Genomic DNA, 10,465 nt, shown 5'->3' with positions numbered 1-10,465 from the left:
CGCAGTTTGATGAAGTTTCCTCGGAGGATCGGTGTAATAACTGAACATCTGCCGTCAACAGAAGCACATCTCTTCAGAGACATTTGAGAACTTCCTGCAGGCACCCAGGGGGCTCCGACGGGGACAAAGGGAGGTTTTTTTGTCCCTCCCAACCCCCCCTACCCTCCTCTATAGCCGGAGGCAGGGAGGAAACATCCCAACACACTCCTACGTGCAGGGGAGGGGCCTCGCTGCAGTACGAGGTGGTCCACATGATGTAACACGGGGGTCTGAGGCTGAAACAGTGAGGGTGGTACGCCGCCTCCGTCGCTCGTCAAAACCAAGTGAAGTTTTTCTTCAGAGACGTGTTTACCCAAAAAATGAAAGCGAAACTGTAAAAGTTCAGACAGTCCCTGTGAGTCTGCTGAACCAGGTCTGAGGGAACATCCTGCATCCAGAAGACCCTCAAACTGACAGTAACAAGTGACCCAGTGACAGACTGATCCAAAAACCGACCTGCTATCTTCCTCCAGACGTTCCCTGGACCCTTTTTCTACAACAGCCTCGAGCCTAAACGCTGCAGAAAGTTGATTTCATCGTTACGCTCTGAAGATTCTCAAAAAAATCTGATGTCATCTTCAGAAATCTGCCACTAAACTCCATCTATTTAGTATTCCAGTCAAGCTGCAGAGAGGTGCAGCAGTGTAAATACTACATTACCCATAATGCAACTGCTTTAAGTCTTTTCATTTCCTGGTAAACAGCCCCGTCCGTCACACTCCACACCTCCAGTTTGCACTGCAGGCTGTATGTCTTTTTCAAATATGAGATAACCTCTGATGACGTCACTATGACATCATTGTTTTAAGATAACCTGATCGAGAAAACACAATTAAACCACAATCTCATGCTCTTGGTTTAATTATCTCACCACTCTGATGACAAATTAAGTCTTTTTTTAATGAAATAAGTTCAATTATTCATCATCAAAGCTTTAATTGTCTCTCTCTCTCAGTGGGGGCTTCCAAGGGGAATTTACAGGAAATAATTCAAACACATAAAACTGAATCATTACCCTATTATTATGTGTATTATTATAACATTATATAAGTTATAAGAATATATAACATATGAATCTTGTTGTATAGATCAGTGGTTCACATCAGGCTGTACACAAGCTGTATTAGAACAATGGCCAATTATCAGGGAGAAGAAAAACATTGAATTGAACAAAAAAAACAGCCTATTAAGTCTGTATGATTGTTTAAGATAAAATAAAAAACATAATGCAGACAGGATTGTGTTAAAGGTTCCTAAGAATATGATAAAAACTCAATCTTCCAGCCGTTACTGTGTTCACAGTTCTGTTTTATTGTTCAGTTTATCCGCTGTTCTGTATTTGTTGATTATAGTCAGTGATAGAAAAGGTCTTATATAGTACTGCCAGTGGGTTTTTAAAGACACAAGATAATGCTGAGGCTATATTGGGGGGTCTTGGCATGGAAAGGTTTGGAAGCTAATCGGTCAATAGTTTCCGCTCGAGTTGTGATCAGGAATAAAAAAGCGATATCTGGTGCTTCGAGATAATGTAACAGTAAATTATTACGTTGGGTTGAAGATCTTATAATAAAATCTAGTTTCAAATCTCAAGACGGTGACAGAAGTTGTAACAAGAAAGTTTTCTCATTTGTTGAGATAATAAGATAATAAAGTTATGATCTAGAGTCTGTGAGCCGAAAATAATTCTCTATTTTGCTCATAAACGATTATTCAACTACAAAATCAAACACGTCCCTGCGGCTGCAAACACCAGACCTGGACCAGCAGAGCCGGTGATGCTGCTGATGTTTTAAAGATGTATTTATGCAGCCTGTCATCAGTCTTTGTTTCCCATTTACTCAACCACATCTTACAATAACCTCTAACCGGTGAAGCCTGACTGATCGCGCTCCCTGCCAGTACGTGCCGAGAGCAGATAGTCAAGCTAACGACGGCTGCTCAAAGTGAAAAATGTCGGATGCAAATGAAGCGTTTTGTCCAGACAGAGAGGTCGTGGTTAACCAAATGTTGGCGGCAGACTCGGCATATGGTGAGTAATTAAAGCCGCGAGTCTGAGACCAGACTGGACGTGAACCTGAAGACCTTCTTCTTCTTTGATATCTGATGGTGTCTCAACAGTATATGCCACATAGAAGTGATGTACATCATCATAAAGCTGAAAAACTGAACATTCATTCAAGATGCAAGTTTTTCTAGTCATGAATCTGTTAGAGTGTATAAGAACATTATGACTGCAGTATATGATGCCAAGTTGTTGCAGCAGTTTTTGGGTTGATGCCATTTGTTACACAGATTTGGGGCAAATCTAAAAATTTTTGACCACTTAAAACTGTCAAAAACGTTCAAACCTCCAAAATACCACATTAACTTTAAAAACCATAAAGAAAACTGAATGCTGGGATTTGGTTTCCAAACGTTTCTGTAGGTTTCTGTCAGAATTGCATTTTTCGTCAATTGGATGGCGAGCACTTTGCTCAGAAATGGCTTTATTATCAATATATCTAGTCTCTAGTTTGTGGTTGTACGGTTTCATGAGGCTGTGGTAAACCTAAAAGGTCACAATAGCTCAATAGGGACCTTCCTTTGAATAAGAAAGCCAATTGGAGGACCAGTTTAAGAGCACTTTATTCAAGGCTAAAGGAATCAACTGTGGTGTGCCACAGGGAAGCGTCCTGGGTCCTCTGCTCTTTCTGTTATACATTACTAAACTTAAATCTGTTTGCTAATAATAGGGAGGAGTGTGTTGTATTTTAATGTAGCCTATGTGTTGGTTCAGAGTCATCTGTGACTTGTTTTACCATCTTTGTCTTGCTGTAAAGAGGAAGACAACTTTTTCAATTATTTTATTATTATTCAATTATTTCCAATGAACATGTATGTATTTGTAGTGTTTGACATCGTATAGTCAAGATTTTGAGATGTCAGATGAATCAAACAAAATGTCGGCCGAGGATGACGAAGAGAGCTGAAGAGATTACACAACAGCGCAATTCAGACACTTTTGTAGGAGCCACATTTCTCATTTCAGTGTAACTGAAAATCTTTGTTGCCTTATTTAATATACAGTTTCTTATCTTCTTGTGCTCAGTTAACTTTTATATTTCTTTATGAAACTCTAATATGGATCACTGCTGAGGGCTACTCCCCAGGTTTTCCTCATTATTGCTCCTATATTATAAGGCATGGAGGAGGCACTTAGTAAGACTCAGGTAGAGCAGTAACAGACTGACAGCTCTTTAAGTGTCAGTTTATTTTTCTGAATCTTTTTATCCATCTATGGTTGTATTTTAGATATAGCAATCTGTTGGCTCTGTTGTATAAAACAGACCTTATTGTCAAATGAAACAGTAACGTGTCACTTTGTCTTTGTTTGGACTGCAATATGGAGCAGACTTCATCCTACCTGAAGCATCAAGGTAAGTTTGGTCCACAGGAAACCTCAGAGCTACACAAAGTACATGGTCGAAAGTTTATGGACACATGAAACTTGCTTCAAATGCTCTCCTGTCTGAAACCTTCCTATCACAGTTTATAGAGGAGGTGTGTAGCAGCACATTGCCCCTCTCCTCTCTCTTGCTTCCTCCTCCTTTTTGCCTCGCCGAGTGTGACGACTTTCACCATCAGTGTATTTGATTTGAGGCCAGCGGGTAAATATTGACAGAGTGGATCTGAATGAAAGACGCTCCGTTTCTGCAACGCTGCGTCTGAGATGAGTTTTCCTCTCCAGTTGAAGGAGGCTCTGCATCGCGACGGGGCTCGCTGGAGGAGGGTGGAGGATATTCGGACGGCAGCGTGGGCCTCCCATCAACAAGAGCCACTCTCTTTCATTTATTTCCCCTCTTCTTCATCCACCCCACCGACCGTCGCTGCCGCCATCCCCTCAGCTGGTTCTGAACCCTCCATACAAACCTTTCCAATCACTTTCTCTTCACTCCTTCAATCTTTTTTCTCTTTTGATTCAGCCTCTCTGCAGCTGATTGAATCATGAAATACAGGACACCGAGCACACAAAGTGACCCTGACTTCTGCCTAAACTAGTTCCCTCTCCAACTCAATGATTCGCTCCACACAGCCAATTACCACCCGGCCGCTCGCCGTCACAGCGACTCTTTTTTTCTGCGCCATTATTGCTCATCCGCAATCACTTCAAATTAGATCTACAAGTCAATACGACGAGTCAATATTTAATTTGCTCATAGCAGGTGGTGATTTAGTCCGAGACGTGGTGGATCGCCGGCACAGGAACGTCATAAAGAGTTCATACGAGGAGAGCTGAGAGTGGAAAACTGATAAAAAGATCATTAACTATAGGCAGAAAACTGGAAATTATGGGTTGATTCAGGGAGTTCTGTTTGCTAAAAGTTTATAGCTACTTCCGAAAAGCCGACAACACCTGAAGAATTCAACAAATCCCAAAGTAGGAACCAACTACAACCAGAGCCATTTTCTATCCATTATTAGTTATTAGACCACATTTCCACTGACATCAACATGATAGCAACAAAAGTCCCGACATTGACCCAAACATGAGCGCTACAATATGAAAGTTTTGGACAGTAAAGAGACAACATACCTGACACCTGATACACACCAGTTTCCCCTCATTAAACTAAATTCAACAAATAAAATTTCTGTCATCATGCAGGACATAGATAGTAGCACGAGATTTCTCCCAGTGTGGCATCAGAAGTGGAGAAACACACATTTTTAAGAACAAAATACACAAGTAAACAACGGCGGGGAGGCAACACGCTCTGAAGCGCTCTCGTGGGATTTAAAGAGGCACAGATCACGAAGCCAAACAGATCATCTCAACTCAGTGATATCTGAAGATCACTTTCTGATTCATTAGGATGAATATTCTCTAAAGTCAAAGGCTCTTCCAGGAACAATCAGTATGTAAATTGTCCTTAATGTGATGATCTGTCTCAGTGTGACTCCCTACCACACAGGTGCTGGAGAAAACCCAGGATGAAGGAGGGTCGAAAGTGCTCGTTGGGCCTTGAATCACTGTGTTTTTAGGGAAGTCAGACAGTGGCTGCCTCCCCTGATGATGACTGGCTGTTAAACACTGCAGAACCTCTGAGAACTCTCCCGAGGACGCTTTAACAGCTTCACTCTGTGTCCTATTATGATGTTGAGAATTGATCTCCCTCTCTGCCTGTGTCTAATTATGCCTTAGGGAGGTAACAAAGGAAGGTGTTGCACAGTGTACTCTTCATTACTTGGCTGGAGGAGGACCCTGGCAGCCACTCAGCGAGTCTTTAGCCACAAAAAAACAACAAACTTGTGTTTATCTGCTAATATGGCTGACGGCAGTTTGCTTCCACGTCAGCACCTCCAGAGATTTTAGCTCTGAAAAACATAAAAAACCCTCTTTTGTGGGCATCTTTGACAGTTGTTAGAGTCTCAAGAAGCCGTTTTAATTACCTCCTCTGGTTAACAGCAGCAGGAGGAAAAACACACCGATTATTTGACTGTGGCGTGTGAAAGAGATCGGACACAACAGTCCCGCCATGAGCAGCCGAGGAGGGAAAAAATGCAAATCTACCCATTTACAAGGTAAACCTGTAAAACAAATTCAGCCTCAATTACACACGCTGATGCCTCGCAACAATTATCCACCCATCACACACAAACTTCGTTTTAATTAGGTTTTTTTTTTTTTTGCAGAGCTCTTATTCAGTGCATGCTCTGTGAGGGCCCGCAACAAGAGGACAAATCGACTTCCTCTCCGTAATGAATCGCGGCTCTGAAATTAAACTGACGCGCAATGAATCTCTCCTCTCTCTCTCCGCCCTTTTGTCTCCGCTCTTTGAAAGAAGCCATTTACATTCCTCAGCATTTTTTCTTGCAGTCACAAACGCTTATTGTCACTTTGGAAGAGGACAGAGATGAACTGCGATCCCGCAGAGGCCGACGCGAAGGGAACTCACTCGTCTCAAACCTCACGTACGAGGAGGAAGAGGAGGAGGGAGAGGAGGAGGATTTTCTCCTCTTTGATAAGCAGCAGCTGATTTTAAGGGTGTAAGAAAACTTAAAACATACACACAGTAGGTCTACGTCTGGTTCACTTCTGTGAAGAAAACTAAATGAAACAGTTATTTTAGTTTAGATTATTATGTAAGATCACACTTTAATCATCTGACGACCCCTTTGAAAGACCCCGACCCCCATGTTGTCACTGAACTAAACTGTATATAAAGTAGTTCAAACCACCTGAAGCAGCTCCAGCAGTAAAATGCTGCTCGAACATTGACACCTGTGATACTGGAAGCACATGATAACAGCTCGGTAGCATCTGAAATGCAGAACTTCAACTTGTAACAGAGTATTTTAACTTTCTGCAGCTGTTACTGGTACATTCAGCTCTATACACGTTTCTGTAAGGGTACTAGTTTCTCTCTAAGACAAACAGTCTACCACTGTAGAATATTGTAAATATATAAAGTGCATATCATCAGTGCAGTGTGAAGAGAACAGCTCCATACCTGTCCATTTTGAAGTTCATTGAGGCCTTTGCACAACGTCTGATTCTGCAACACAGAAGGAAAAAAACAAGTGAATCAAATGTAACAACAGAAATACATAGTGGACTGGATATAAAAACACCATTTTATAACCAACATTATAACATTTCTGGACATTTAGCTGCAAAGCTGTTAGATAAAGTAACCAGAGTGTGTTTTAGTTAATAACAGTCGATAATATCACAGAGAAAATCAATATATTCCATCACACTAATGCCAAAACCTTGAAAATCCAATAACACCACGAAGACGAGCTGATCATTAATTAGAAACAGTGGTCATATTAAACTGGAGTCAGCAGACATATTAAGGTCAACACTGAAAAAACTAACCACCATTAACACCTTGAAAACCTCAGTACAACAAGCTCTTAATGCCAAGAAGCTTTTTCCTGATGATGAAAAAAAAGGTCAATAAATCCCGGATAATAGAACAGGAACAGGAACCCCCAACAGGTCAGAAAACTCTCTTTTCTAAATGTCAGAACTGCAGCCAGACGTCTGTTCTTTCTGAGACCGACTCGTTTGTGAACGTGCGTCTGCGCAGGGCCGCTCTGTAACGGGAGTCGACCTCGGTGGGAAACTCTCTCTCTGCTATCAGAGTCCCTTAAAAAGGTCCAGTGAGGAGGATCTATTGTCAGAAATATGATATTCATAGGTATGTTTTTATTAGAGCACAGAGCTGAAAGGGGCGGGGCTTAGGAAGAGTCACTTTCAAGGTAGACGTATATTTCTCCTGAGCGCCACTGGTTGTGCATTTTAAAACAACCCCAGAGGAAATGGAGAGAGGGCAGCCGTGGTTTAAATCTGCTCGGCTGCTCTGAGTGAGTGCTTCCTCTCCCAGCCCCTCTGTAGTGTTAATGCTGTAGTAGAGGTCATCTCCTCCAGTTATTGCTCCTGCTGAGGACTGTGGCAGCCTCAGACTGAAAATCCTCTGCAGTAACTGAAATAAACCTGCAGGAAAGCCCGGACACGGCGCGCTGATGGTAAAACGCAGTGTTCAGACGCTGTAAAACGGTTCGGGGCTTTGCAGTGCAGTAATCTCTTTCTGACGCAACGCCGCTCAACTCCCGAGTGCAACTGATTTGGAAACTATCAGCACTCTGCTTATAAATTTCCCCAGTGTGAAAAGCAATGCATACCGAATGAATCTTCCTCTATTTATCTATCTGACTATCCACGCACACTCCTCTCTCTCTAACCGAACCACCCGCCCCGCCGGAGGCAGGCTCGGGTCCCCAGACGGTTCCACGTGTATCCATTAGATTACAGATGACAGACAGTCGCAGGTCTTCCTCTGCCGGCTGGGAGCGGTCCAGCTGTGATGGCACGGCGGCGTTTCTGCCTCCAGAGGTTTGGCTGGTGTTTTGTTAGTGTTTGTTAAAGTGCAGGGTGGGCGAGGGGAAGGAGTCACTGCAGCGTGAAGCGGATCAGACAGAGGAGGAAAGTTTGCAGATGAAAATCAGCTGCTGCCGTCGGTGCAATAATACAGTCCCACGCTACATTTTATTGATTACCCTGCGAGTTCTTTAATAACAGCGCTGCATGTTCCACATTGATGATATTCAGATGAATAATTCCACTCCACAGTCATATTAACACTCACATTCCTCGAGGAGCTGCAGCCATATTCAACTCAAGCCTATTAATTAACACTAAATCTAAACTAGAAGAGGACTCGCTCCCTGTGTAGATACAAACGTCTCATTCTAAGGTAACGAAAACACAACTACTGTTATTTTCAGGTGATTAAACACCAATGAAAACAAACCAGTACCATACAATACCTTTAAGTTAGCTAATTGAAACAGAAGAGAAACAGACTGAGCTGTAATGAGACTAACATGTCGGTATCAGTCCAGAATGTCCCGACTGGCACCGTCCTAAAAGACAACCACTTGCAAACGCACCCTGTGCTGCTATAAACTGTCAGTTACACCGATATTTCAGAATGGATTTGTGGTTTAATCTCTGAAATCTGACACTCCAGAGTTGCATTTTAATATACAGTGCAGAGTTTTGAGAGGAAGACCTATCACACATCGGTATCAGTGTATATGATATCTGGCATATAAAGCAGAAAACTATGTTTGTGGTACTATACTGGTGTCTCTGCAGAGAGAGAAGAAGCAGCTCTCAGCAATTAATGAGTTGCCAATGTAAATGTTAAATTATTGAACATGTTAAAGAACATTTAATAAAGTTACTGTTTGATGACGGCAGCTTTCGTGCAGCGTTCCCTCTCAAACCGGTTTCAGTCTCTTTAATAAACATACAGGTAAAATCTTTCGGGTTCTACGATGACTGAACGCTGCTGATTTGTCAGAATTAAATGAAACTAAAATAAGAGTTCTAAGGTAACGACGGTTTTAAAAAGTGCACATCAAGGTTACAGAACGGCTGATTGGACGAAGCGATGGCGTTCGGTTCGACCGCGCAGCCCTCGGTTCGTGCTTCAGAAGACTTTGAGCAGTTTCTGTGTCGCCAGCCGGCACACTGTGCGTGTTTGTCCTCCGCTCCTAAAATACAAATATTTGGTTTGCAGAAGATAAAGATCGGCTCACTCGGAGAAAAGGACGGACTGAATTTGCTGCATCTGAATGACTGTTTTCTCTCACCACATAATCCTCCCCTCCTTCCCCTGAATGCAACAAAATGAAAACAAATGGCATTTCCCCCCCGTATTTACAGCCAGAGCATCTGTTCAAAATGCACACAAACACAGCCGGCTTTTGCTTTCTTGTTAGCATTTGGATGGGGAGGCTTTCTGGGGAGAGCATTAGCGCTGTTTGGCTAACTCTGACGGGCTTCATCTCTCAAAGCTGCAAACGCAGAGCCTCGTGGGAAACGGAGGCCACCTGCCCAGCTGCCTCCATCGCCTTCCTCCCAACACGCTCTGCTGTCCAAACGCAGCCCAGGTCCCAGAGTTTACAGCCAAATGTCTGGGAAATGTGTCTTTGGTGGTTTAATCAACGAGGAGCATCTGACGAAAGTAGCAAGTAACTTTACGTTTGAAGGTCACGGCCAAAAAGGTCGAAAATTTAATAAAATCCAACGCGACTGAACACGGAAATAATTAAATTCCCATATGGTCACACACAAAAGAGGTAACCTTGAAATAAATGTTTGAAAACTTTCTCAGCTCAACTTTCATGAGAGTGAGGGTTTTTTTAGAATTTGGGCTTTTTTCTATGTTGTGGATCAATCTGAGGGAAATTAATGAAGTCTAAAATAGAAAGTGTTCAGTCAAATCTACGACTATCTGAGCCTCAGATTTTTATCTTTTTAAAGTAAAGAAAAAAATGTCTGGCTCAATTATAGTGGTAGATTCATCCTCTGGGGACTTTGAATATCCCCTGCAGATTTTTATGGAACTTCGTTTCTGAAATATCTTGTCACAGACAAAAATGTGGAGGTTTTAACTTGAAGTAGGCACCGCCGGAAAGTTCACAGAGTAATACAAAGGGTTCATCCTCTGGGGACAGTTAATGTGCTCGGTGAAATTCATCTCGATCTGACTTTTAAACTTAGAAATGTTGGCCCAATGGTGGCATTAGAGGAAATGTTAAGATGTCGCTAAAATTGTCAATAATCCTCCACTGGGGACATAAACATTCACAGCAGATTTTATGGACATTCAGCACTTAGCAGTAAATATCTAGTCACAGAACTGACTGATGGTGGTGTTAAAGGAAACGTTGCCAAAACCTTTAAAAATTATCCTCTGAGGAATTTGAGCGAATGTACTGAAAATCCAGTTATGAGCGACGTTTGAGCCTGACTACGACATTCTGGTGTGTTGAAGCCAATCACCGGGGACTGAAGGTAACTGAGAGGAGCAGGAGGAGGTGTGAGGAGTCAGTGAGGCTGAGATCCAGAGGAGGAGGAGGAGGAGGA

The 10,465-nt window shown here is 42.5% G+C and overlaps 1 long non-coding RNA gene across 1 annotated transcript in view; it reads right to left on the bottom strand.

Annotated features, from left to right (window-relative positions):
* Nucleotides 1-6,530: 6,530 nt before the first annotated feature.
* The window catches only part of LOC118341532, a 27,212-nt gene continuing 23,277 nt past the window's right edge, over nucleotides 6,531-10,465 (bottom strand). The window contains exon 3 of the long non-coding RNA XR_004797439.1: nucleotides 6,531-6,575. This is a non-coding gene — a long non-coding RNA (uncharacterized LOC118341532). The remainder of the gene's footprint in view (nucleotides 6,576-10,465) is intronic.

The sequence above is a fragment of the Morone saxatilis genome, unplaced genomic scaffold (assembly GCF_004916995.1).
Source record: "Morone saxatilis isolate NCDOM2014 unplaced genomic scaffold, NCSU_SB_2.0 Contig10, whole genome shotgun sequence".
Classification (NCBI taxonomy): domain Eukaryota; kingdom Metazoa; phylum Chordata; class Actinopteri; family Moronidae; genus Morone; species Morone saxatilis.
The sequence above is the reverse complement of the archived record's forward strand: the minus strand, read 5'-3'. Positions and strand labels throughout refer to the sequence as shown.